This window comes from Bos grunniens, chromosome 26 (genome assembly GCF_055505025.1).
Source record: "Bos grunniens cultivar Pamir isolate PY7600 chromosome 26, Bosgru_T2T1.0, whole genome shotgun sequence".
In the NCBI taxonomy this organism is placed as follows: Eukaryota; Metazoa; Chordata; class Mammalia; order Artiodactyla; family Bovidae; genus Bos; species Bos grunniens.
In genome coordinates, this window is record NC_141190.1 from 42779476 (window position 1) to 42805842 (window position 26367).

At 45.4% G+C, this 26367-nt stretch overlaps 1 long non-coding RNA gene across 3 annotated transcripts in view; it reads left to right on the forward strand.

The window, feature by feature from the left end:
• The window catches only part of LOC147344483 (uncharacterized), a 66989-nt gene that overhangs the window by 12282 nt on the left and 28340 nt on the right, over positions 1 to 26367 (forward strand). For 2 of the 3 annotated variants that reach the window (XR_015155436.1, XR_015155438.1), the window contains exons 1-2: positions 24030 to 24315; positions 25287 to 26221. The exons of the other annotated variant lie outside the window; for it this stretch is intronic. This is a non-coding gene — a long non-coding RNA (uncharacterized LOC147344483). Of the gene's footprint in view, positions 1 to 24029; positions 24316 to 25286; positions 26222 to 26367 lie in introns of those variants that run through there. 3 annotated transcript variants of the gene reach the window in all.

Consider the following 26367-nt stretch of genomic DNA (forward strand, 5'->3'; position numbering starts at 1 on the left):
TACTTCTGCTTCATTGACTATGTGAAAGCCTTTGACTGTGTGGATCATGATAAACTGTGGAAAATTCTTAAAGAGACGAATTCCAGACCACCTTACCTATCTCCTGAGAAACTTGTATTTGAATCAAGAAGCAATAGTTAGAACGTTACATGGAACAACAAACTGGTTCAAAATTGGGAAGGGCTTACAAGGCTGTATATTGTCATCCTGCTTATTTAACTTATACACAGAGTACATCATGTGAAATGCTGGGCTGGATGCATCACAAGCTGGAATCAAGATTGCTGGGAGAAATATCGACATCCTCAGATATGAAGCTGATACCACTCTAATGGCAGACAGTGAAGAAGAACTAAAGAGCCTCTTGATGAGGGTGAAACAGGAGAGTGAAAAAACTGGCTTGAAACTCAACATGCAAAAAACTAAGATCATGGAATCTGGTCCCATCACTTCATGCAAATAGAAGAGGAAAACGTAGATGCAGTGACAGACTTTATATTCTTGGGCTCCACAATCACTGTGGATGGTGACTGCAGCCATGAATTTAAAAGACGCTTGCTCCTTGGAAGGAAAACTCTGACAAACCTAGACAGCATATTAAAAAACAGAGACGTCACTTTTCCGACAAAGGTCCACATAGTCAAAGCTGTGGTTTTTCCAATAGTCATATATGGATGTGAGAGCTGCACCATAAAGAAGGCTGAGTGCTAAAAAGTTGATGCTTTTAAAATGTGGTTCTAGATAAGACTCTTAAGAGTCCCTTGGACTGCAAAGAGGTGAAACCAGTGAATTCTAAAGGAAATCAACCCACTGGGAGGACTGAAGCTGAAGCTGAATCTCCAGTACTTTGGCCACTTGATGCAAAGAGCCGACTCACTGGGAAAATCCCTGATGCTGGGAAAGATGAGGGCAGGAGGAAAAGAGAGCAACAGAGGATGAGATGGTTAGAGAGCATCACCGACTCAATGGGCATGAATTTTAGCAAACTCTGGGAGATAGTGGAGGACAGAGGAGCCTGGCGTGTTGCAGTCCATGGGGTCACACAGAGTTAGACAGAACTTAGCGACTGAAAAACAGCTATGGTTTTGAAGGCCCTCTTTAATTCTTCTATGTGGATATTTCCCTTTCTTTTTTTTTACAGTCCATCTGTGTGTTGGATTTTCTGGTTACATTTTATGTACATATTTCTATATATAATAAAGGGAGAAAGTTCTTCAGAATCTTAAGTCTTCATGTTGCTGGAGGAAACTCAATGCAGATTTTTATAAAAGTTATTCCAAAGCAGGGAGGTAAAATGGAAATTGGGAATGAAGTCATTATTTGCTATGCAGAAGTATCCTTTACGAGTAGACTTCTCTTAGTGTGTTGAAACTGAACTTTTATCTGTAAGCAAATTGAGTTTGTAAATATTGCCCCAAACCGGGTATATGTGTTACACAAAGTTGTTGTCTCTGTCTCAGATGTGAGGCACTGGATCATGGGTTATACATTTTTGCTGTGTAGGCCTGATCAGAGGGGGAAAAAAAAATCACTAAATTATCCTTTTGGCCTTATTCCAAAGTTCAGAGTCCAAACACCCACAAAACATACTGTATCAGGTAGGCTTCTGGGAGGAATAGATCATGAAGAGAAAAGAAACCAGGATTATCCCTAATGGGATAATTAGGAAAATCTTTTAGTCAATCCTGTTTAATTTCCTTTCAAGTTCCTAGTTGCCCTGCTGCTGCTACTGCTGCTAAGTTGCTTCAGTCATGTCCGACTCTGTGTAACCCCATAGACGGCAGCCCACCAGGCTCCCCCATCCCTGGGATTCTCCAGGTGAGAGAACTGGAGTGGGTGCCATTTGCTAGCAACATAATCAGTGCCTTCTGATAATTTCTGAAAAGACCTAGAGCTGACCTTTCCCCTTTGAAAGGGGTGGGTCTTTGGTTCCTCTATTGCAACTCCAGATATTTCTAAATGCTGGGGTCTGTTGGCTGTGGTTTTATGACGGAAATCACATTAGATTGGAATTAGCCCAGATGGTGGAGAATAGAATACAATATGCTAAGGTTTGCCATGATGCAAGATAGGCTCAGCTTGTATGGTGATGAACCTCGAGCGCCAGCAAGAGTGGCGGCTCACAGATGATTCCTTTTATAAACAGAGAAGAATAGGTTTCGGTGTTACCTGTTGGGCCCCCTAACCTGCCAGTATGTGTCCTGTTAGGCATGGAACTTTTTTAATCCTCTCTTTTTAAGAAGAGTTTTTGGAAATCGTCTCTAGTCTGCATAACTCCTAACTGGACTTCTTTCCTTTGATTTCTCTCATACTTGCAAGGAGATCAAATGAGTCCATCCTAAGGGAAATCAGTCCTGAATATTCATTGGAAGGACTGATGCTGAAGCTGAAGCTCCAATACTTTGGCTATGTGAGGCGAATAACTGAGTCCTTGGAAAAGACCCTGATGCTGAGAAAGATTGAAGGTGGGAGGAGAAGGGGATGACACAGTAGGAGATGGTTGGATGGCATCACCGACTTGATGAACATGAGTTTGAGCAGGCTCCAGGAGTTGGTGATGGACAGGGAAGCCTGGCACACTGCAGTCCATGGAGTTGCAGAGTTGGACACGACTGAGCAACTGAACTGAACTGAACTGATACTTGCTACATGCTCAATGCACAGGATTTTCTAAACAAAGACCTGATCATATCACTTCTCTGCTAAAAATCCTTTAATGAGTCCCCTGAAGAATCAAGTCCAGTCTCCAGGCCTGGTTCTCCAGGCTCTTGAATGAAACTGGATGGAATTCTCCTCCCGCAACCCCTGGTTGGCAGCCCCAGATGCCCCAAGTTCTTTCATTTCTTCCAGGATCAGCTTGTAGTCGCTATTCCCTGGGCCTGTGACCTCCTCCCCATCAGAGGCCGTGCAAATTATCCTTGACACGTGGGACCCCAAGGACAGCTGTGCCAGGAGTCCTGGTCACAGGCTTTGAGCCCCTGTGATGGCTCTGTGGCTTCACCTCTCCTGTGTATACACTTGCGTGGCTCTTCCAGCTTGCTGTGGCCCTCTGCTGGGACTGGACTTCTCAACTCTGCCTATCACATTCCTACCTACCCTCTGCACTTGTTGCTCTGCCTCCCAGAGCATGTCATCCATATTTCTCTTCCTGAGCATTTGCAACGTTAGAATTGTAAGCCTTCTCCAATTTTTGCTTGGGATCCATGTCGGAAGATGCATCTTGCCTGGTAAGAGGGGATTTTAATCGGTGAGATGAAAGTATAGGTTCAAACAGATGTTTTCAGTTAGGTACATGTTGTCTGAAGGATATTGGACCAGAGTATGTGGTGGGGCCCCATCCTAGTGTGTGAACAAGGGGTAGGTCTCATTATGTTATTATCAGTTTATTGCCCTCACTCTGGCCGGCTGTGCCATGAGGCTTAGCCATGAGGGCTAGTGGGGAGTTAGAGTCAGTTCAGTACTTGCTGAGACTGGAAGTATCAGACTGCAGAGACTGGAACTTTTCAATACTCTGTAAGGGGAACTGTTCCTATCAGAGAAGATGTTGAGGAAGTTGATGGATGAATCAATGTGAAGCAGTGAGAAAATCCATTACCATGATGAAAAAAGCAATCTATGGGAGCTTCTGGAAAGGACCCAAGGACCCAGTATGAATAAGCAGGGAAATATGAGATTACCTCAGTCTAAGGAAAGAGATTGAGCTGAGTTATGTGTGCAAAAGAGACAACTGCATTTATTAGGGATGGAGTCAAGGAGCCTGGGCTTTGCTCCATTGTGATCTTAGGTCTTTGGTACCTAACAATCTAGCTGCCCGTTCATTTGTCTATCTATCCATCTATTCAGCCATTTATCTATCCATTTAAACACCCATCTATCCTTCCATCAACTTATCTATCCTTCCATCAATTTATCTATCCATCCATCCATCTAAACATTCATCTGCCTGTCCATTCATCCATCCATCCATCCATCCTCTGTTCCCCTGTCCGTATATCCATCATTACCAAACACCTAAAATTACTAGAGTCTAGAAACCTAGAAATATGAGAAAGACACTGTCTCTTGCTTCATGGGACCTGGTGTGTTATGGGAAGAATACCACACAAATAATTACTGTGTAATAAGATAATGACTTCAGAGGAGCCCTCTTGCCTCCATGCTGGGAGTGAGAGCACCTTCGTTTGTCTAGAATCAGGCACTTCCCAGAGGAAGTAGTGTTTGAGTCCAGACTTGAGCAAGAAGTTGCCCAGTTTCGCCTCACCTGTGCAGGGATGGCATGGGGCCCAGTGGCATCCATCTAAAGATTTCCTTGTATCACGAGCGGCAGGGGTGGAGTTTTGTACTGAGCACCAACGAGAGGCCTGGAGGGCTAGTGGGGAGTTAGAGTCAGTTCAGTACTTGCTGGGATGGGGGCACCCTGTCTTGAGAGGACCCTCATTCTAAGAACTGGTTACTGCCTGTGGGTAGTTAGAGGAAAAGCTCTCTGCCCCCAGTTACTTGTTTCCTGGACAAGGCTAGAAGTGGCCTTTCCAGGCTTGTTCTGGGCTCAGGGCCCATTGTCTGCCGTGTGCCAGGAACCCCATGAATTTTAATAGCCTCCATTCAGAGTGATTAAAACCTTAATGAAATTTAATTATCTTGATGTTAAGCATTTTGTGTTAAGTTATTGCATTCTGACCACTCATTGTTCGCTGCAAGCTCAGGGCAGCTCACCTACCTGAACCTTAATGGAAAAGAAAACTGAATATGTTTAAATGAAATTTCCCCCAAATAATTGCCTTCAATGAAACACCAAGCAGGCATCAGGACTGAATGTATAAATCAGGTGGCTGCCGATGAGAGCTACCATGTTTGGAATGGTTTTCATTAATCCAGGGTCTCCAGAACGAGTGATGTGAAAGGTTCAGAATATAAGTGACAGGTGTTTATGGTCCGCAATTGCATTAAACAGGCTCTTAAACGCAGGTTAAAGGCCTCCGTGAAATACAGAATATACCTGAAAACGTGGCCTAAATTTTTGCCATTTTGGTCTTTGCATTAGTTACCTACAGAATTAGCAGAGCTTTCGGTTAATCAACTGTCAGTGTAAATTGTGGTTGAGCAAAATGCTTATAAATACCGGTAAGCACAGTTTGCTTGGCCTGTTGCATTTTTTTTTCGTTTCTTCTTCCCTTGGGCCTTCCAAAGGCCTTCAGCTGATGGAGAGCTTTTAATTTCACATTTTGGCCCCCACCGCAGGTGATAAACAAAGGTTTCCCCGCTGCTCTGGCTAGGGTCAGTTCTCCCGCCTCCCTCCCCGTAATCACACACAAAAGGTGCCCGAGATCCACAGCTAATTTGCAGCCTCTGTTTAGCAGAATTTAATAGCAGGTATTACTGCTGCCGCGGTAATTAAGGACCTTTGTCAATAAGACGGAATAGATGGCCACACTTGGTTGTAATCAGTGGGCTCTCGAGAGCCAGAGGAGTGAAAAGGGAGAGAAGCAATCCATTTTGTGAATAACACAGTCCTCCCCGGCCTCCCTCCCTCCCAGATCGGGCAGTGGAATAATAATTCCCCAGGCAATGAAAGTACAGGAATAAAAGTACTTACCCTCCAGCCGGTGATTTTTTTTTTGACTTTTTATTTACTCTACTGAGCTTTCTTATTTGCTCCAGGCTGCATTTGATGAAGTATTGTTTAAACAGCACAGGAGCAAAATGGATGTAGGGAGGTGGGGAGAGGAGGAGGAATTTTAACCAGGTGGCAGGGAGGCGCCCGCTTTAAGGTGGACAGCCATTCGGTTTATCAATTATTTCTCCAGGATACAGGCGAAAAAAAAAAAAAAAAAAGACAAAACCAAGTGGCTTCGTGAAGAGGAGGAGGGTGTCATTTAGAGCTGTCTCTGAACATAGTCATTCAGCTCTAAATGGGTCGCCTGTAACAAGCGAGAAGTGAACTTGGGGGAGCACCGTCACCCTCCTCCCTAATGTACCGCTGAATGGCCCGGTGGAGGGGGTGGCGAGGGAGGGGAGAGGGCAGGGGCTGGCGGCCGCAATTCAAAGAGACCTTCGAGGTGTGTGCCCCTCATAGTAATTGGAGAGGAAGCTGCCTTTCCCTCGCCGATTCCCTGCCTTTTTACTGGTCTTAACAAGCATGATGCTTTTAATAGTGCTTTGAGCACCATCTCTTTATACGCCTCTCCCTTTCTAAAGCAGCTTTAACTATACTCTTTCTGTCGCTAATGTCTGAAAAACTTCTACCTTTAATCATTCCCGGATGAGGCGGCAAACAAGCGCCTGTCTCCTTTAGCAATTATGGCTGGCTGGGTAGTCACTGCTGGCTGGAAAGGGAGTGGGTGGCAGGCCAAGGGAGCAGGAAGGCTCTGAGGGTGTGGATGGTGGGGCTTGAATGCCAGGTCCAGAGCTTGGGGACATCCAAGGGGCTTCTTGGGAGGGGAGGGCCGGGAGTCAGTTTTAAATACCCATGCCTGCAAGGTGGAAGACAAAAATCCGTTTGACCACTATTAACAATGGACTTGGATTTGGTTAATTAAAAGAGATTGAAATTGGTTTTGTGGCTATACTAGACACCTCCCCGCTCCCCACTTCCAATCCAACACACATATTTAAGAGCCGTCCCAAAGGGTGCTGATTGGTGAGGTCTTTCTGCCAGATGAGCTTGAAGGGTTTCATACACTCCTCTGGGTTGGGGAGGGATTTAGGATGGGCTGGTTCCAAGTGCAGGCTCAACCTTGCCAAAAAAAAAAGTCTTTCCCCACTAGTTTCATTGAGAGATAATCGACATATAACATTTGTGTAAGTTTAAGGTGTATAAGATAGTGATTTGGTATGTGTATCTATTGTGAAACGATTACCATAACTTTAGTTAACATCCATCCCCTCACAAAGTTACAAGAATTTTTTTCCCCTGTGAGAAGAACTTTTACTGCCTACTCTCAGCACTTTTCAGATATATAATACAGTGTTGTCAGCTATAGTCACCAGGCTGCATATTACATCCTCAGAGTTTACTCATCTTTTAACTGAAGTTTGCATCTTTTGATCACCTTTACCCATTTTCCTCCCCTTACCTCTGTCAACTACTAATCTGTTCTCTATTTCTCTGAGTTTGGTGTTTTAAAATTTTACATGTGTGAGACCAAACAGTACTTCACTCAGTGGTCTATTCATGTTGGCACAAATAGCAAAATGTTCTTTTTTCACGGCTGAATAGTATTCCCTTGTATATATACACCACTTTTTCTTTATCCATTCATCTGTCAACAGACACTTAGACTATTTCCATGTCTTATGTATTGTAAGTAATGCTGCAATGAATTGTGGGAGTGCAGATGTCTCTTTGGAACAGCAACTTTGTTTTCCTTGAAGTGGGATCCTAAGGTAGTCCTCTTTATAGCTTTTTGAGGATGCTCCATACTTTTCTCCATAGTGGTTACACCAATGTACATTCCCACCAACAGTGCCCAAGCATTTGTTATCTTTTCTTCACATCCTCACCAGCATTTGTTATCTCTTTGCTTAAAAAAAATTTTTTTTTTTTGATGTGGACCCTTTTTTAAGTCTTTATTGAATTTGCTATAATATTGCTTCTGTTTTATGTTTTGTGTTTTTGGCTGCAAGGCATGTGAGACCTTAGATCTCAGTCAAGGACTGAACCTGTGCCCCTTCACTTGGAAGGTAGATTCTTAACCACTGGACCATCAGGGAGTCCCTTTTCTTTTCGATTACAGCCATTCTGACAGGTGTAAGGTGAAAAAGAGTCTTTTCAGATGCGGTTAAGTTAAGGACTTCCAGATAGGGAGATTATTCTGGATTATCTGGGTGGACCCTAAATACAACCAAGTGTGTCTTAATTAGAGGGGCAGGGGAAGAGTCAAGCAAGACAGAAGAGCCGAAGACAGTGTGGAGATGGAGGCTGAGATTAGGGTGATGCTGCCACAAGCCAAGGAGTGCCAGCAGCCTTCAGGAGCTGGAAGAGGTGAGGAATGGACTCCTTGGAGTCTGCAGAGGGGGCGCAGTCCTGCTGATCCCTTGGTCTTGGCTTTCTGGCCTCTAAAACTGTGACAGGCTAGATTTAATCTTGTTTTAAGCCCCCCAGTTTGTGGTAATTAATATAGCAGCTATAGGAAACTAACACAGATTCCTTGTGGAAGGTCCTTTGCCATAAATGAGTCAACTGAACACTTGAAGAGAAGGAGGAAGGATCCTGTGCTCTGGCCCTCCTGGCCAGGAAGGCAAGGTGACCTGGGGGTCCAGGTGTGTGGCTGGTGTCCTGATACCTGTGGAATTGTGTGGTGGTGTCCCTCAGGGACACTGACTGTGGGGTGCGTTGCACTCCAGCCCCCAGGGAACGGGATGCTGGCAGGCATGGATGACCCTGGGGAGGGGGCGCTAGGTGACTTCAGAGTTTCTGGAGCAGAGCTCTGCCAGCCCTGGTTCTCAGTGGCTCAGCTGCAGAGGGGCTGTGGGCTGCAGGGCTTAGACCTGGGATGCCTCACTCCGTTTAGTGAAAAGGACATATGGAAAAACGCAGCAGAATATCTAGCAACCTCTTTGTGGGCAATTTTGTATGCACAACTGAGTATGTTTCCTCATGTCTTATAAAGAAATGTTGTCACTCGTCTGCTCAGCACTATTTTTGTAGATCTCATTTCTTTACACAATAGCCTCTCTACTGTGGCATACATTTTTTAGGTTACAGGGCAGATTGTTTCCACTGTCAGTTGTAAATGCAACTTTTTCATATCTGGATGTTGAGTCTAATTGATAGTCCAACGGAGTTTGCAGTTCAGTTTGGGTTTACTTCTTGACTGATTATCTGTTAAAAAATAGATTTAAGGGACTAGATCTGATAGACAGAGTGCCTGATGAACTATGGATGGAGGTTCGTGACATTGTACAGGAGACATGGATCAAGACCATCCCCATGGAAAAGAAATGCAAAAAAGCAAAATGGCTGTCTGAGGAGGCCTTACAAATAGCTGTGAAAAGAAGAGAAGTGAGAAGCAAAGGAGAAAAGGAAAGATATAAGCATCTGACTGCAGAGTTCCAAAGAATAGCAAGGAGAGATAAGAAAGCCTTCCTCAGCGATCAGTGCAAAGAAATAGAGGAAAACAACAGAATGGGAAAGACTAGAGATCTCTTCAAGAAAATTAGAGATACCAAGGGAACATTTCATGCAAAGATGGGCACAATAAAGGACAGAAATGGTATGGACCTAACAGAAGCAGAGGATATTAAGAAGAGGTGGCAAGAATACACAGAAGAACTGTACAAAAAAGGGCTTCATGACCCAGATAATCATGATGGTGTGATCACTCACCTAGAGCCAGACATCCTGGAATGTGAAGTCAAGTGGGCCTTACAAAGCATCACTACAAACAAAGCTAGTGGAGGTGATGGAATTCCAGTTGACCTATCTCAAATCCTGAAAGATGATGCTGTGAAAGCGCTGCACTCAGTATGCCAGCAAATTTGGAGAACTCAGCAGTGGCCACAGGATTGGAAAAGGTCAGTTTTCATTCCAATCCCAAAGAAAGGCAATGCCAAAGAATGCTCAAACTACCACACAATTGCACTCACCTCACACGCTAGTAAGGTAATGCTCAAAATTCTCCAAGCCAGGCTTCAGCATTACGTGAATTGTGAACTTCCAGATGTTCAAGCTGGTTTTAGAAAACACAGAGGAACCAGAGATCAAGTTGCCAACATCCGCTGGATCATGGAAAAAGCGAGAGAGTTCCAGAAAAACATCTATTTCTGCTTTATTGACTATGCCAAAGCCTTTGACTGTGTGGATCACAATAAACTGTGGAAAATTCTGAAAGAGATGGTAATACCAGACCACCTGACCTGCCTCTTAAGAAATCTGTATGCAGGTCAGGAAGCAACAGTTAGAACTGGACATGGAACTACAGACTGGTTCCAAATAGGAAAAGGAGTACGTCAAGGCTGTATATTGTCACCCTGCTTAGTTAACTTCTATGCAGAGTACATCATGAGAAACACTGGGCTGGAAGAAGCACAAGCTGGAATCAAGATTGTCGGGAGAAATATCAATAACCTCAGATATGCAGATGATACCACCCTTATGGCAGAAAGTGAAGAGGAACTAAAAAGCCTTTTGATGAAAGTGAAAGAGGAGAGTGAAAAAGTTGGCTTTTTCACTCAGAAAACAAAGATCATGGCATCTGGTCCCATCATTTCATGGGAAATAGATGGGGAAACAGTGGAAACAGTGTCAGACTTTATTTTTTTGGGGTCCAAAATCACTGCAGATGGTGACTGCAGCCATGAAATTAAAAGATACTCACTCCTTGGAAGGAAAGTTATGACCAACCTAGATAGCATATTGAAAAGCGGAGATATTTGCCAACAAAGGTTCGTCTAGTCAAGGCTATGGTTTTTCCTGTGGTCATGTATGGATGTGAGAGTTGGATTATGAAGAAGGCTCAGCACCGAAGAATTGATGCTTTTGAACTGTGGTGTTGGAGAAGACTCTTGAGAGTCCCTTGGACTGCAAGGAGATCCAACCAGTCCATTCTGAAGATCAGTCCTGGGTGTTCATTGGAAGGACTGATGTTGAAGCTGAAACTCCAATACTTTGGCCACCTGATGTGAAGAGTTGACTCATTGGAAAAGACCCTGATGCTGGGAGGGATTGGGGGCAGGAGGAGAAGGGGACGACAGAGGATGAGATGGCTGGATGGCATCACCAACTCTATGGACATGAGTTTGAGTGGACTCTGGGAGTTGGTGATGGACAGGGAGGCTTGGCGTGCTGTGATTCATGGGGTTGCAGTCGGACATGACTGAGCGACTGAACTGAAATGAACTGAACTGATATGGGTTATGACGATGAAAAAGAGACTGTGCCTCCTCTAGACAAGAACCTTGCCCAAGACACCCAAAGTGGTGGCACCAGGTGGTGAGCACGCACAGCCCCCTGCCTGCAGGCTTGATCTCTGGCCTCCCCTGCTCTCGGAAGCTAAGGGTGAGAACCACACCTTGGACTGCGATGTTTTGTGGAGACCTGTGCAGACGACACCCTTCCTGGGCCTGCCTGGGGCCCAGCTATGTCTTCTCTGCCCAGTCTGGGCAGCATGCTGGGCACGTGGGCCTGAAGGAGTACTAGCAGTTCTGTGTTGAATTATCACCGGGAATTAGAAAGGCACCAGAGAACTCCTGCTAAATGTGACCTCTTAGGAAGCATCTCTGAACACAAGCAGGAGTCCAGTTTGGCAGGTCTTGGAGGCAAGAAGCATATTCTTTTAGCTCCTATAAGGAGAACTGTCCATTTGTTCTAGAAGCAAGATAATCAAAAAGGTTAATGTTCATCTAATGGACATTATGGCTTATGGCAGTTGTGTCAAAATTCCTAGCAAACCTGAATGTTTTCAGAATGGAGAAGGGGCGAGAGAGGATTTCTATAGTTAGGAGGGAGCTTGTGGGCTGTAATCCACCACATCCGGGGCCCTCCCTGTCTTTTTAAAAATAAATAAAACCCAATATTTATTTATTTGACTGGGCCAGGTCTCCCATCTTCATTGGGCCTTGCAGGATCTTTAGCTGTAGCATGTGGGACCTAGTTTCTTGACCAGGGATTGAACTCGGGCCCCCTGCATTGGGAGCTTGGTGTCTTAGCTCCTGGTTCACAAGAAAGTCCCTCCCTTGATGCCTCTGCTCCACAGCAGGCTTGTTCTGAGGAGGGTTCTCGCTATCCTGCAAGTCCAGGCAAGAGAACAAGGCCAGAAGGGAGGCCAGAACAGCATTATCTGAGTCCTGCCTTCTGCTCAGAGCCCTGGAAGGGGCTTGGTGGTGTTTGTATGAACTGCAAGCCCTAGGCGGGTGTCTGGATGGTGAGGTGCTGCAGAGGGAGGCTCAGGGCTGTGTGACCCAAGGCAAATGTCTTCACTGCTCTGTGCTGCGCTTTCTCTACTGGAAAGTGGGCAGAAGAATCTATTGATCACATACGGTCGTTGAGAAGCTGAACTTTGATAAACTCCCACTGTGCCCGGAGTGGTGTCTGGCACGCGTAGTCATATTCCAGCCAGGTTTGCTGCTGTTATGAATTCTGTGGACAGAGAAGTTCTGAGTCACAGACCTGGGACGAGGCCCATTCCCGCCACTCCGTGAGGCCCTGTCTGCACTGCTGTGTCCTCATCCGTGAACCATGGCAGGTAATGAGGCCTGTCTTGAAGGTTGATGGGACCCTTTGTAGAAAGTATCTGAATCATTCAGCTCCTTACCACATGGTCACCTCCTTCCGTCTCTCCCTGCCTTCTATAACTTAAGGAGATTTGCTCTTTCAGCGAATTTGTCTGTCTCCAGTCTTGATCTCTTAGGCTGTTTAAGCCCACTGACTCCATCTACCATGGGTTCAGGGCTATGGGATGGGGGGAGAGAGGTATCATCAGACTCTGTCCCTGTCCCCAAGGGATTTCAGATACTCAACGAGCATGTTTTATAGTTTAACTCTGCCCCCCAAACCATGTGAGACATCCTTATACTAAGAAAATATTCACTGTTTTGGGCCTCCCAAGTGGCTCCATTATAATGAATCTGCCTACAGTGGAGGAGCTGCAGGAGACTGGGGTTCAATCCCTGGGTTGGGAAGATCCCCTAGAAGAGGAATTGGCAACCCACTTCAGTATTCTGACCTGGGAAATTCCATGCACAGAGAAGCCTGGAGTCCATGGGGTTGCAGAGAGTCAGATGTGACTGAGCACATGTGCATTCATTGTTTATCTAAATTAGAATGTAACCAATCACCCTAAATTTTTATTCACTAAATCTGACAACTCAATGGCTTCTCCTGCTCCATGAAAATGCCACGTTGGGGTCACCACCATTGGTTTGGGAGAATCCCTCAAACCTAGGTTGGTGCCTAGCATCTGACTTTGCTCTGTCCCTTCCCTGGTCCTGGGACCCTGGACAAGTCCTCCCCTCCCCCGTTCTGGCCCTTTGGCTTCCTCCTCCCCACTGGGTGATCTCTCCGTGGTCCTTTCTGGTTTCTTTTCTTTGACTTCAGGGTTGGTAGAAGACATCCGGCCAACCCGGCATTTTGGTATGGTGTAGACACAATAACCCGCTAGCTTGATTGCATCTTTCACTTCTCAAACACTTGTTTTGGCTTCATGTAGACACAATCCAAGTGCCTCTGACCTGCCCTTGCAGTCCCAATTCTCAGCACTTGTAAGAAAAAGTCTCCTTGTAACACAGACCCCAAGCTGGGTCTCTAAAGGGCATTTTGAAGCCCTTTTAATTTCCAATCCATTAAAAAAAAAAATCTTTGGAAGGTTTGCTTCCTACATAACAGTATGCTTTTCGGCTCGACAGCTGTCAAACTGAAAAACATTCCATGAATTCTCCAAGTAATTTAAAAGTTGCTCCAACTGAAATACGGAGTGCTATCCATTCAGCTGAAAGGGTGCCATTTGTACGCAGGTAATTCTGTCCACTTGATTTTTTTTTTTTTTTTCAGGGAATTACTTTCATAAGGAGAAGGAAGACAAGTACATTTTACTCAATTATTAAATGGATGTTGGGATTTGACTTGTGATTCTATTTCTAATCAGTTCTACCTTCCACCGGGCCTCTGGGAAGGGCGATCTCTTATACCATCGCTTGTCTTTGGCAATAATTACTTTTGGATGTGAACAAAAGGTCCATTTTGGGCGCTCTGTTCTGTGATGTCTGTGTATATATATATAAAACCCTTTTAAAATCTAAGCCTCCCACTCACATACGAGTTTCCTTCTCTTTAGAGATTAGAACACTGCAGCCACTATTTGTTTTGAGCAAACAGAGTGTTGTGAAGTCCTGTAATAGCTCATTGGGGGATTTGGAGCCACAGATTTTCTTATTAATCTCGTGAACACCCTAGAAATTACATGATGACTCCCAGATGCAAAAGCTTCATTCGCTTTAATTTCTCAGCAATTTCTCCCGCTGCCTTAAATTATGATTCTGTCGGCTTTGTTTTCCACTCTTATCTCTCTCTCCCCCCTCTCTCCATTTTCTTTCCTTCCTTCTCTTCCTGTGTGGATTCAAACTTTTTAGTCTCAATAAAAGGGCTGATGTCTGCCATTGGGAAACCTTACTTCCATTTTCCCCCCCAGAAAAATGGAACAGGTTTCTTTTAACTAGTGCAAGGCTCTCCTCTCTAAAAGGTTTTTATTATTGAGTGCCCGGGGTCCTTAGTTTCAGACATTTATCTTCTAGCTAAGCAGGAACAAAAGAGGGAGGCAGCCGTCTGCACCTCCCGCACCCCGAGTTTCTGAGTTATCACCCAGCGGTTAAATTGGAGCGGCCACGACATCTTCATGGTGTCACTTTGGGTTTGCTCGTTAATTTATGAGCTTCGACTGTCAAAATAGTTTGTGCAACGGACCCTAAAAATGGTGATGGATCATATCAATCAATTGGGTTTTACAGCCCTCCTTTCCCTCGAAGCGGGCCTGCCTGCTGTATACAGCAGGTAAAGAAGAAAACCACATACACAGTAGATGTGCCCAAAATGAATACAGAGTACCCTGAAATACACCCCTTCCTGGAGGGCCGTAGGATGCTTCATGCACCAATAAATCTCCACCCCTCGTCCTTGTGATGACAGCCAGAAGTTCTTGGATCCCTTGGGAGGGATGTCCTCACCCTGGGGTACCCCGTTATTTCAAGCTTATTGCTTCCCATTATTATTATAATGAGGTCATCTCAAAAGAGCGTCTCTGAAGGCCAGCACGTGGTGAGGAGGTATGGCAGGTGGGGGCAAAGTTCAACTCTAACGGGATGGAAGTTTTAAAAAATCTTTGTGAGTACAGAATCTAAGTATCTACTCAGTAATTAATGAAACCTCTTTGCAGATCTGAAGTGCCTTCAGGTCCTGGCCTGTTTTCCTGAGTATGTTTGTCAGGGGTGGGTCACTTGATAAGGTGGGGGCTCCTTCCTATATTCTTTCTGTGTTTCTTCTGGATTCTATGCCTTGGCTAGGGTTTGTCTTATGCGCATCTTTTTCACTTAAAAAAATCATAAATGCAAGTTCATTATAGAAAAACTTGAAAAATACAGAGAAGTATGGAAAAGAGAAGAGCCTTCTTGTCTATGCGGGGCTCACTCTGGTAGCAGGTATTGTATTTCCTGCTTTCTGTGCATGTGATTTTACATACATGAGATATTCTGTCTATATCCTTGTGTCTCTTGCTCTGAAACAATTCTCTGAGCATTTTAATGTTATGTGTTTGATCCCATTAGTAGTTTATTTGGTCAGTTCTTTGTGTTGAGTGTTTTAATAGTTGATCATATTTTGTTGTTAGCAACAAAACAGGCCAGATTGAGAACCTTTCTGAAACAATTCCAAATTTAATGACCTATTGAACTGGATACTTCCTGGTCTCCATATAGCGTCTCTTATTCTGAGGAGAGCAAGTCCCAGTGCCCTCTGGATATGAACTCTCACTAGGGGAACCTTTCCTACTCTTCTGTGTGGAGCTGATGAACTCCTGTTCATCCTTCAATGCCTAGCTGAAGCAGCCTCTATCTGTAAATGCCTGATTCTCCCTCCTCATGGAATTGCCCCCCCTCTTTCCTGTGTTGTCCTCTGTGTTAGCTCATGCAGGACTCCCTGAATGGTATTTAGCCTTCTCTCTGGTCTCCCTCTGTGGGTCTGTGGAGGCACAGAGCGAGCTAAGTTGTTGGCTTTGGTGATTCTGGCACACTTGGCAGCCCAGGCCCGCCTGGCTTGCATGGATCCTCCAGTTTCCTGAGCTGTGTCTGGCATGCTCACAGACACACAAGGCATGCAGAGGTACAACTCAGGTGTTTGAAGGACTGAAACGAAGCAATACTAAAAAAAAAAAAATCCCCCTTTCAAGCTCCCAGGACTCGTCCTTGGTTTCCACTTTGGGCACGAAGACATTTCCTCCAAATGTCCCCGTTGTTGATGGCTGCTGTCAGAGTTCACGTTGGCATTTGCACAAAATTCCTAATTTGATATTTCTCTAGTGACTGTAATGAGGATGGAAAAGTGTCATTTAGAGCTAGTCTTCTCTTTGTGCTTTGAAAAATGAAGCGCATGCGGTTATCTGTAAATGAGATAATTACCTGCCTACTTCACTAAAGGTACCTACTAGTGATTTTTTAGCTTGTTTCACTTAACGAAAGCTTTACAAAGTGGGGAGCCCAGAGCTGTTAATAGACTTGTTGTAATAGACTCTGAGAAAAGGGTGAAAAAAACCCAGTTGTTCCAAACTAGTCAGAGAAATAGCCTGATGAAACGGCTGGTAGCTCAGGCATAAATTTAAGTCGTGATTGCGTTGAGAGCAAATGTAATAATAGCCACAACCAATATTTTTTAATATTACTGATCTTTCAGCAATAATTACCTAGAACTTTTAATGTCTGCAATTAGAACGCTAGCAATTCAGTGGTACAGACCAGTGGTAAATGGCACGAAATTGGATACTTGCTGTAATTGGTAATTAATCACTTTTCATTACCAGGAAGGGATGTTGTAGTTATTCTGAATAGATACAGCATGCTAATTATGGGAAAACACAAACCTACACATTTGAAGTTAGAGCTTTCAGGGAAATAAGCAATTCATGTCAATATTTTATATCTGAGAGGAAATTTGCTTCCCCCAATTAAATGATGAGGGAACAGCCAATGTGTTTTGATAAGAACCTATAGGGCAAGAGGTCTCCTTTTCCTAAGGGTCTTGGTCACATTTCCATTCATTTCTGTGTGTAATTAAAGTTTTCCCCCTTTATGCAGACTTAGAAATGGTTCCAAGTAAATATTTACGTGTGTGTGCCTCGTTTGGTCAGCCCGTGGGATCCCAGGGCTCCTCTACAGGGTCATCATCACAACTGCGGCTCCCGCCTAGACTTTTCTCTCTGGGCCAGTTCTCCCCTGGGATGTCCATCAGCAGCATGTCCATTTCTGTGGTTTTCCTCTGTTCCTTAGGAGATGGGACCATCATTTTCCCAGACTCGAGATGTCAGTATTTTTCTGGTCTTCCCACTTTGTCCCAAACCTCCTCATCTGTTATCAGACTGTCACATCTACCTTCAGGCCTCTGCTGCCTTTGCAGCCCACTCCCCGCCCCCCACTCCCCCCTACTCCCCCACCCCCCCACCCCCACTGCTGCCACTCATTCCAGGGGCTCAATAGGATCTATTAAGACTGCATCCCAGGAAACTGCAACCTATGGAAAAAGGACTTCTAAAGAGAAAGTATGTCTATGAGAATTAGTGTAGAAAACCTTAGTCTATGACTAGGGCCCTGTTCCCTATTAATACTACCTCTGACAGTCCATCATATAGAACATGCCTTCCATGTTCATGCTTTCCATGAAATAAGGACCGTGGGGACTAGCCAAGCTGTTTCACCAAAGTCATGGCCATAAAAGGATATCCCTGGGGTGGAGTCCAGGGAGAGGGTGGGCTTATCCAACTGTCCACCTTGGTCACCTTCACACTTGCCTCTGGAAGCCCTGTACGAATGAAGAGCTTGTCAAGGGTCTAAAAGCCCTGGGTTCGCTGTGTTCTTCTTTAGAGAGTAAAGAAGGAATGAAGCATTGACTGTTCTGTGAATACTAATATCCATTATACGCCTGCTCTCTCCTGGCCAAAGCTGCCCATGCCCTAACTAACAATATCATCGCCAAGTTGGGTCACGATGGAGAAAGTGAAGGTCGCTCAGTTGTGTCTGACTCTTTGCGACCCCATGGACAGTACAGTCCGTGGAATTCTCCAGGCCAGAATACTGAAGTGGGTAGCCTTTCCCTACTCCAGGGGATCTTCCCAACCCAGGGAGAGAACCCAGGTCTCCCACATTGCAGGCGGATTCTTTACCAGCTGAGCCACAAAGGAATGGGGCCTATATAGATAAACCATTATAGCAAAATGTGTACATGGAGGCCAACGGAAGCCACTGGTCCCACACCTCTCACAATGATCTTCAGAGCCTCTCACCTGTTATCCCATCAGGAGAAGATGTCAAAAGTGTTTCTGAGCCATGGCAGTTCCACTTCAGCTCCACTCGTCTTGATTTAGATTCAGAGGGTTCCTTTCCTTTCTCTTGCTATATTTAAAATATAGCAGTGTGTAAATGTCGATCCCAAATTCCCTAACTATTCCTCATAGGCATTGAACAGGAGGGTAGACCTGATTTTGAAGTTGCAGGTGGTGAACCTGGCCTGCCCTTGAACTTTAGTAACGGACACTTTACCATTTCTGCCCTGGTGACCAGTTGCCTTTACAGAGAGGCTCATCAATGGCATCCTGGAATCAAGTAGATATACAGACAGAATTTAAAAAATCAGATGTGAAATGAAGAGCCATCCAGATAAAGCAAAAACCTCTTCTTCCCATTTCCTCCTCAACATGACCCATTACACGGCACTTCTTTACCCAAATTTTATCCTGCTCCCTCTTCCATCATGGCCAGGGTCCCTGAATTGGTTCCTTGCCCCGCTGCACACTCTCAGCCTCAGAACTCTCTCCTCTGCCTTTGTCACAGAGCTGAGTAATGATGTGACAACATGTGATTGGGCGATTGATGTCAAATGTTAGCTGCAACATTCATTTTCCCCTGAAATGGACAAAGAAGAGGATTAGTCATTTAGAAACTTCATCTAGAAGCTACACCTCACGAGTGATAGTCCAAAATTGAATGGGTCTGAAATTTAAAGTGGCTTTTAAGTCCTCTCCTTTGATTGCTCCCCAGGTCATGCAGCGTCGTGAGAGGCCGAGGGAGCAAGTTACTGATGGGAGCTGGGAATGTCATTTGTTAGCTCCTTGACTCCTCCCAGAAGCCCATTCCTCCTGTGACAGGATGCTCCTGAGACCTCGCGAGAGGAATCTCGGGCTTGGGAGGTGGGCAGATCTGAGCTCCAGGGTCAGCCCTATCACTTCTTCCTTTGTGAGCCTCAATTTCCTCATTTACAAAACAGGGTTCATAAGATGGACTTCCCTGGTGGTTCAGTGGTTAGGACTCCATGCTTCTACCGCAAGGAGCACAAGTTCAATTCCTGGTTGGGGAACTGAGATCCTGCATGCTGTGCATCAGTCAAAAACAAAAAGAAATCTCCAAAAAAACATGAAATAGGGTTAACAACAATGATTATTGCCATCCTCATTTTGCAAAAATAAGAAAATAATATTTAGAGAGGGCCCAAATACACAGTGAGTGGACAGACTACAACCCTCTCTGGGGCCATCAAGTCCCCAGAGAGATGGTATCCTGCCTTCCAGCCTCACCAGGAGAGCACCAGGCTGTTCACATCCACTCCCATGTGGAGAGCAGCCCTTCCAACAATAACCAACCAGTGTGTGTCTGTGCATGACCTGAGTTCAGAGACACGGCTCCCCCAGGGTCCCCCTGATGGTCCTTCCGGTGGAAGCCAAAATAGCCCTGGATGAGAGCTTAAAATTCCCGCTCTCTGTGGTCAGCATTTTTCAAGGAAAAGAAATATGCAGCAGTCCGTGCAGGTTATTTAACATCTGGGAAGGTTCTTGCTCACTCTGAGCCCTCTGTGTGCTCCCAAGTTACTGATATCATCGTTAGAAATGGCTTCCACCTACGGCTCTGATTCATGGCCTGGTTACGAGTGTGATTCATAGGCTGCTAAGAAGCAGGCAGAGGCGGCTGTGTTACCTAGAAGCGGTGCCTGGGAATAGGATCACTGATGAGATGCGTCAGATATGCTAATGAGATCAATGCGACATTAGGTTAAAAAACCCAAACCTCATTTGCAAGTGAATGTTAATAAGGAGAAAAGGCTTAGCTCAGGTTGGACTGGAATCACTGGCGGGACTAGTTCTTCCTCAGTTAAGTAACATAATTTGTTCAATTTGTTTTATGTCAGTAAGTGAAGAACCTTTTTACTCACTTTGATTCATGGAAGGAGGTTAGACAATGGTACGGTAGAAAGGAAATTAACATTTAACCTGCCTGGCTGGGTTTTCTAAGGGATGTCTCAATATGACTGAGGCAGCGTGCGTAAATTCTCCCGATAAACCAGAATGAAACAGCAGCTATTTAAATCCCAAAGAAAATCTGGATGGCAGATATTATAGTCCAAAGAGAGACCTGATGGGTGTTGGGTCAGGAACGGGAAGACTGGAATCCTATTCTCATCCATTACACATTACTTTGAGTCACAAACTTTCTGGGCCTCAGTTCTTGTATCTGTAAAATGGAGTTAATGCAAAAAAAAAGTTGTGAGTTCATACACTGTAATGTACCCATCTAACAATGATTTATGGAGCACCTACTATGTGCTGGGCACTGTGCTAGTTGCTGGGGTTACAGTGATGGATAGAATTGTCAGGATCTTTATTGTAAGGGAAATTACGTCCTGGCATCCTTTAAAATGTTTTATTATGAAAAAATTCAGACCTTCAGGAGAGTGGGCAGAACAGATAATGAGCTTCATCTACCCATCACTCAGACTCAAGCCCAAGAAAGATTTTGCTACGTTTGCTTTGCCAGTCTCCCGTGTTTTTTACTGAATTATTTTAAAGCAAATCATAGACACTGTGTTCCTTGTCCATTGCTATATGATAAACAGCCACAGATTCAGCTGTTTGAACAACACACATTTGTTATCTCACACTTTCCAAGGTTTAGGAATTGGAACACAACTTGGCTGGATCTTCTGCTCTGTTTCACAAAGCTGCAATCCAGATGTCAGCCTGGCCTGAGGTGGCCTGGGCCTAGTGTGGTTGTTGGCAGAATTCAGTTCCTTGTGGTTGTAGGGCTGAGGCCCTCAGCAACGAGAGGCAGTCCCATAGGCAGCTCACTGCACTGCTGATTGCATCTCCTTTGAGGCCAGCAGGAGTATTTCTTTGACACTTTACCCTTGGCTAAGGGCTCACTTGATTAGACCAGGCCCACCCAGGGTAATTTTGCTTTTGATTAACTCAAAGTCAGCTGATTTACACCGTCTCATGGGAGTGCTACGGCATCATATTCACAGGTTTTCTTCCCACTCAGATTGTTTTTGTTCGGTTGCTAAGTCATGTCTGACTCTTTGGAACCCCATAGATTGCAGCATGCCAGGATTTCCTGTTCTTCACTTTCTCCCAGAGTTTGCTCGAGCTCTTGTTCATTGAGTCCATGAGTGCTATCAAACCTCAGGGGGAGGGCGTCATTCAGAGTGGAACCAGCAGGGGGTATGGATCTTGGGGGCCATCTTGGAATTTTGCCTCTTGTGTGGGCATTTCATCCCTACCATCTTAAATATGCACTTCTACAAATTATGGGCATTCTTTAATAACTACAATTTCATGTTAATATTTGATAGGGATTGCTGTTACTCAGTTTAGGACATGTTATGCTGTCATAACAAGTTACAGCCCCCTCCTCCCCGCCGCCCACCGCAATCTCAGTGACTTCCAACCACAAAGGTTTCTTTCTTGGCTCACATTCCACCTGTGTCACAAATTGGTTTCAGCACTTTATCCTCAGGCCCAGCTTGAAAGAACAGCCCATTTCTGGGAAAAGAGATGGAATGACATGCAAAGGCATGTCAAGCTTCATCTGTGATGTGTCCGCGGCCCATATTCTTACCTTTCCTTTGCTTGTCCTACTCCCCAGGGGCTAGGAGTCCAGTCCTTCTACAGAGAGGAAGGCCATTAGGAAAGGTTTGGCTGGGGGTCTACGTTAAAGCAAATAATGAAACCTCCCAGTTATCTCTTAAGTATCTTTTATTCTAGAATATGCTCACTCACAGACCTTATTTTTCGCAGGTTATTGACCCATTGGAGAAAGTGATCTGTTGTCATCTGGAGTTTTCTGCGTCCTGAGTTTGTCTGTTTGCTCCTTGTATGTCCTTCCACTTGCATCGTTGTGTGCTGTATTTCCTGCGGGCCAGAAGTTAGGCTTAGTGAATAGCTGGGGGCCAAGGATACTGCACAGGGAGTGTTTGGTACTTTGTATTTTATCACATCAAAAAGCACTTGATATTTGCTGAGGACATCTTTTTAAATACTTCATATTTTTAAATGGGAATTCTTACTCTTATATCCTTACATCCACTTAGATGCTTATTACTACTAGTCAGGCCCTGTACCATTTGTGTGAACTGCCCAGAATAGGCAAATCCACAGAGATGGGAAATAGACTGGCGCTTGACAGGTGCCGATGGAGGGGAGGGGAGTGGAGAGCAGCAGCTAATGGGCACAGGTTTCTTTTTGGGGTGATGATAAATTTGGGGGAATTGATCATGGTTGCTATACAACTTTGCAAAAATAAGTGGCTGCCAAGGTCTTTCCCAACTGCTAAATACCAGTTCAACCCACAAGGGACAGGGACTAACTCTGCTTGGGGGTGTCAAATAGAAATGACCCTGGAGGATGCCCACAGAGGATGGGGAGGAGCTCAAGAGAGCCAGGCAGCAGGTACAGATTGCAAGATCCAGACCAAGCCACATGTTTACTTAGTACTCGGGCTCTCCAGAGCTGCCCTCATAGGAGCTGCTACGGACAGCAGCTGGGCGATGGGCCCTGGGCCCCTCACTTCCTCTCCAACCAAAGCAGCTCTGCTCCCACCTGTTCACAGGTGAGACTTCTAGGTAAGACTTTGTTCCAACGAAGAATTCTGCGATGCAAAACCCCTGACTTGAGTGAACACTTCTCAGCACTGTCACGTATTCCATTAGAATATTAGTGAGTCTGCATCTAATAATGAAGAAGATGACATTGGCAACGAGCATCACTCACAATCACAGCCACCATCCAGGGGACAATAAGCGTACATCAGGCTCCACTCTAGGCATGTGATATTCGTCATCTGATTTACTTTTCACAAAACCCAAATGCGGTGTATAGTCTTAATCTCATTATACAGGTGAGGAGACCCTCCGTGTCAAGTGTCTTAATTGAGTTCACACAATTAGGCCTGTTGATCTGGGAAATGATCTTTTTAGTTCAGAAGCTGGTGCCCGTGTTATCTTCCTCCCTTGTGCTCGAACAGTGCTTTACAGTTTGCAAAGCCCTTCACAAGCCATTTCTCTGTGGAGAGCTGTAGCAGCCCTTGGAAGAAGAACTGCACAGTTATCCCCCTTCTGCAGTTGAAGAGAATGAGGCTTCGAGTCTTAGTCTGGGTTGCAGAACACTGACATGGGGCAGGTGCCCTGGGCTACCGTGAATCTACCCCATTCCCTGTGCCAACTGCTGGGGAGCCACTGGAGCACAGAGATTTGACTGGTGCTCAGTGTGGCCACCCCTCCCTGGCCATCCTTCTCAGTATACATGAGATGCTCAAATGATGATGTTTTATTCTAATGACAAAGAGTATAACAAGCACAGGAAATGGCCTGGCATTAATCTCCACTCCATCTTGTGGCAGTGACTGCAATGAAAATGAGAAATAGTTTAAGCTTAACCCATTCTCATTACAATCATAATTACATTTTGTGGTCATTCTTAGTTTCTAGCAGAACCCAACTGCTCTCCATGTCAATTTGAAAGATACAGACAGCCCTTAATTTTTCTCCAGCATTCATCTGCCCGGCCATCTGCCGAGGACTGATCCTTGGGAAGCTGAAAATTAGGCTTAAGGAACTTATCTGTTTTATGTTTTAAATGGTTTGGCACGGACCTGCTAAACATCTGGACAAATGTAATTTACATGCATGTGCCTCAAAAATACATTGAATCAGGCAACTGATTTATCTTTCTAATAACATGTTTAATTGAGAATACTCAAACTGGGGCCCTGATTATACAGCTAATCTCACTGAAAGCTGGCCAGGAAGTGTGCTGGGTGTCACCAGAGGAGAGACTGGGGACCAAAACTTGCCAAGGTCAGCCCTCCAATTCTCAAGCCATCGTTGGACTCCTGAGTGGCTATGTCCCCATAGACACTGTGTACTGATGGCATTCTCCACAATGACTTCCTGGCACACAGCTCTGCAATGTTCTTCTGTGGCTGTTACATAACAACTCCATTTACCAATAAATACCTTTCTTAATGGTTCATCATTTTTTTTTTTTTTTTTTCTTTTGGTACATGTTAATTGAGCCCCTGTGATGTGCTAGGCATTGGTTAGGAGCTGGTGACACAAAGACAAATACCTTCAAGAAGTCTGCTTTCTAGAGATCAGCACAGAAGGCTTTGGGGGTACAGAGGAGTGCCCTAATCTCTGCCTACCTCCTGGGGTGGAGAGTGGACTAGGAAGACCCTGCCGGCCCTCAGCCTCCTAGCCCGGCCTTGTCTGTGGGGCAGCGGATGAATCACCGAGCATCTCTGGGCCTCAGCTTTTCCACCTTTAAATCAGCTTCCTGGGGCCATGGACAACAAAAGCAGGTAATATCATCCATGTGCTTAGTACAGAGCTTGGCATCTGGTTGTCTACCAGGGGCTCATAGGTAGCTGGTAGGGCTTTGCTAGGGGTGGGGATGGGAAATGTGTTCCAGGGCAAGGGCTCAGCCTGTCCTAAGATCCAGCGCAGCGATAGAGCATTGAGCGTGGTTGGACCACAGAGGAGAGGCAGGGGCAGCAGCAGAGGCCTGATCCTAGATCCGCCTGTGAGCCAGGTTAAGATGGTGGACTTTGCCCCAACGCCACGGGGAGCCTTATGGAGAGGGAGGCAGGGGAGAGGGGGATGATCAGACGGGTGCTTTAGAAACATCATCTGGCCACAGAGTGGAGACTGGACCCCTCAAACTCAGGGCAAGACGAGAGCCTGGGTGGTTGACAGCAATTCCAAAGAGGACCTTGGTGGTAGTTACAGTTTGATGGATTTTGTTGTCTCATGGATGATGTTTTACAGTTTTTTTTTTAAGGGCGCTTTTGGAGAATTAAGCTTCAGGCTGCACTTTCCATGCATGTGCCCATTTTGGGCAAGGGATGGAATATGGTCCCCTAGAGCTGGGGCCCTGGGGGCTATGGCCCAGATTGTAATCAGAGTCCTGGGTGTGCGGGCCCCTCCCACCTCCTCTGCAGACCCCTCACCTGGCCCAGCGACCCGGGGCTCTAGGTGAACCCAATGGGGTGTGGGAGGGGCTGAGGCTATGCACCTGTGCTATGGGTCCCGGCATGGAACCTGAACAGCTGTGGAAAGAACTCCCGGAGTGGTGGGTTTTAGAGCAGAGTCTCCTGCTATCTCTTCCTGACTCATGGACTGACTTTTCTCCGATGGCTGAGTGGCCAGCAAGTCAACATGTGTATCACTCACCACCATGCCTCACTGGTCCAGACAGCATCCTGTTGTGTTCTGGACTGGTTTTGAAATGTAAGGGCAGGCCTCTTAACACTATTTAAAAATAAATTCACAGGTACAGGCAGGGCAGTTGGCAAAGGAGATCAGGACTGTGAATGAACGCTGAAAGGGAAAATACCGTGATAAAAGTGGAAAAGCAAATGAGACATTTGCCACGAGACCTGCCAGGAAACGAGACCGGCCCTAATTGATGCAGCGGATCTCTGCACGAACCCGCAGTCGCACATGGGGGCCGGCCCCTGCCTCGTCCAGCTGTCTCGTCCCGCCAGCCTGAGTCATCCTTCGCTGGCTCCGAGCTGCAGCCTCGGGTTTGGCAGCAGAATTAGATCTGACCTTTTCAATCGTGGCTTTTAAAAAAATTATTAAATTTAAAAATGGTTAAACCTCAAATGAGCTGAAATCTTTTGTGCAAAGACCCCGTCTATCATTTCTTTTGTCCATAAAATATATTTAACCTCAACCATGTAATTAACGCTAGTGAATCCACCAGGCTGGTTGGGTTTATTATGTGCTCAGGGAGCTCAGCTGTTCTCATCTGAAAAGGGCAGTGCCGGGCATTTTCTTGAGTTTCTTGGCAAAAGCTGTAGGCGGAAAGTTGAAGCTCATCTGGAATAGTTTCCACTTTGCCTCCTTCTCTTCCTTCCACAATCCAGGTTGAGCAGAAAAGGCTTCACAATTAGAGAGAAATGCTCAACAAAGGACAATTAACCAGGCTCACAGCATAGTCTTGGGGTAGGGGGAGGCGGTGAGGTGTGTCTGGGCAGTAATTCAGAGGAGCCAAGTCAGCTTCACCAAGCCCTCAGACACCCAGATGCGGTTTCCAAGCCGGGCAGAGAGAAGGTGACAGTCTGGTGGCATCTAAAGCGGAGATTCTCAACACGATTCCGGGAACCTCGGCTTCCCAGTGAAACTGAAAGAGCACTGGCTTGAGAGTCCGATGGATTTGAGTTAGGATTTGCATCTCTGCTGCTTATTTGGTGTTTGAATCTGGTAAGTCATGAAGCCATTCTGAACCTCGCTTTTCTTATTTACAAAAATAAGTATCTTGCAGAGTGTTGTGGTTTAAATGGGATCGTATATGTCAGATTCTTAGCACAGAGCTTGGCACATAGAAATCAGCTTCCATTATTTTTTCC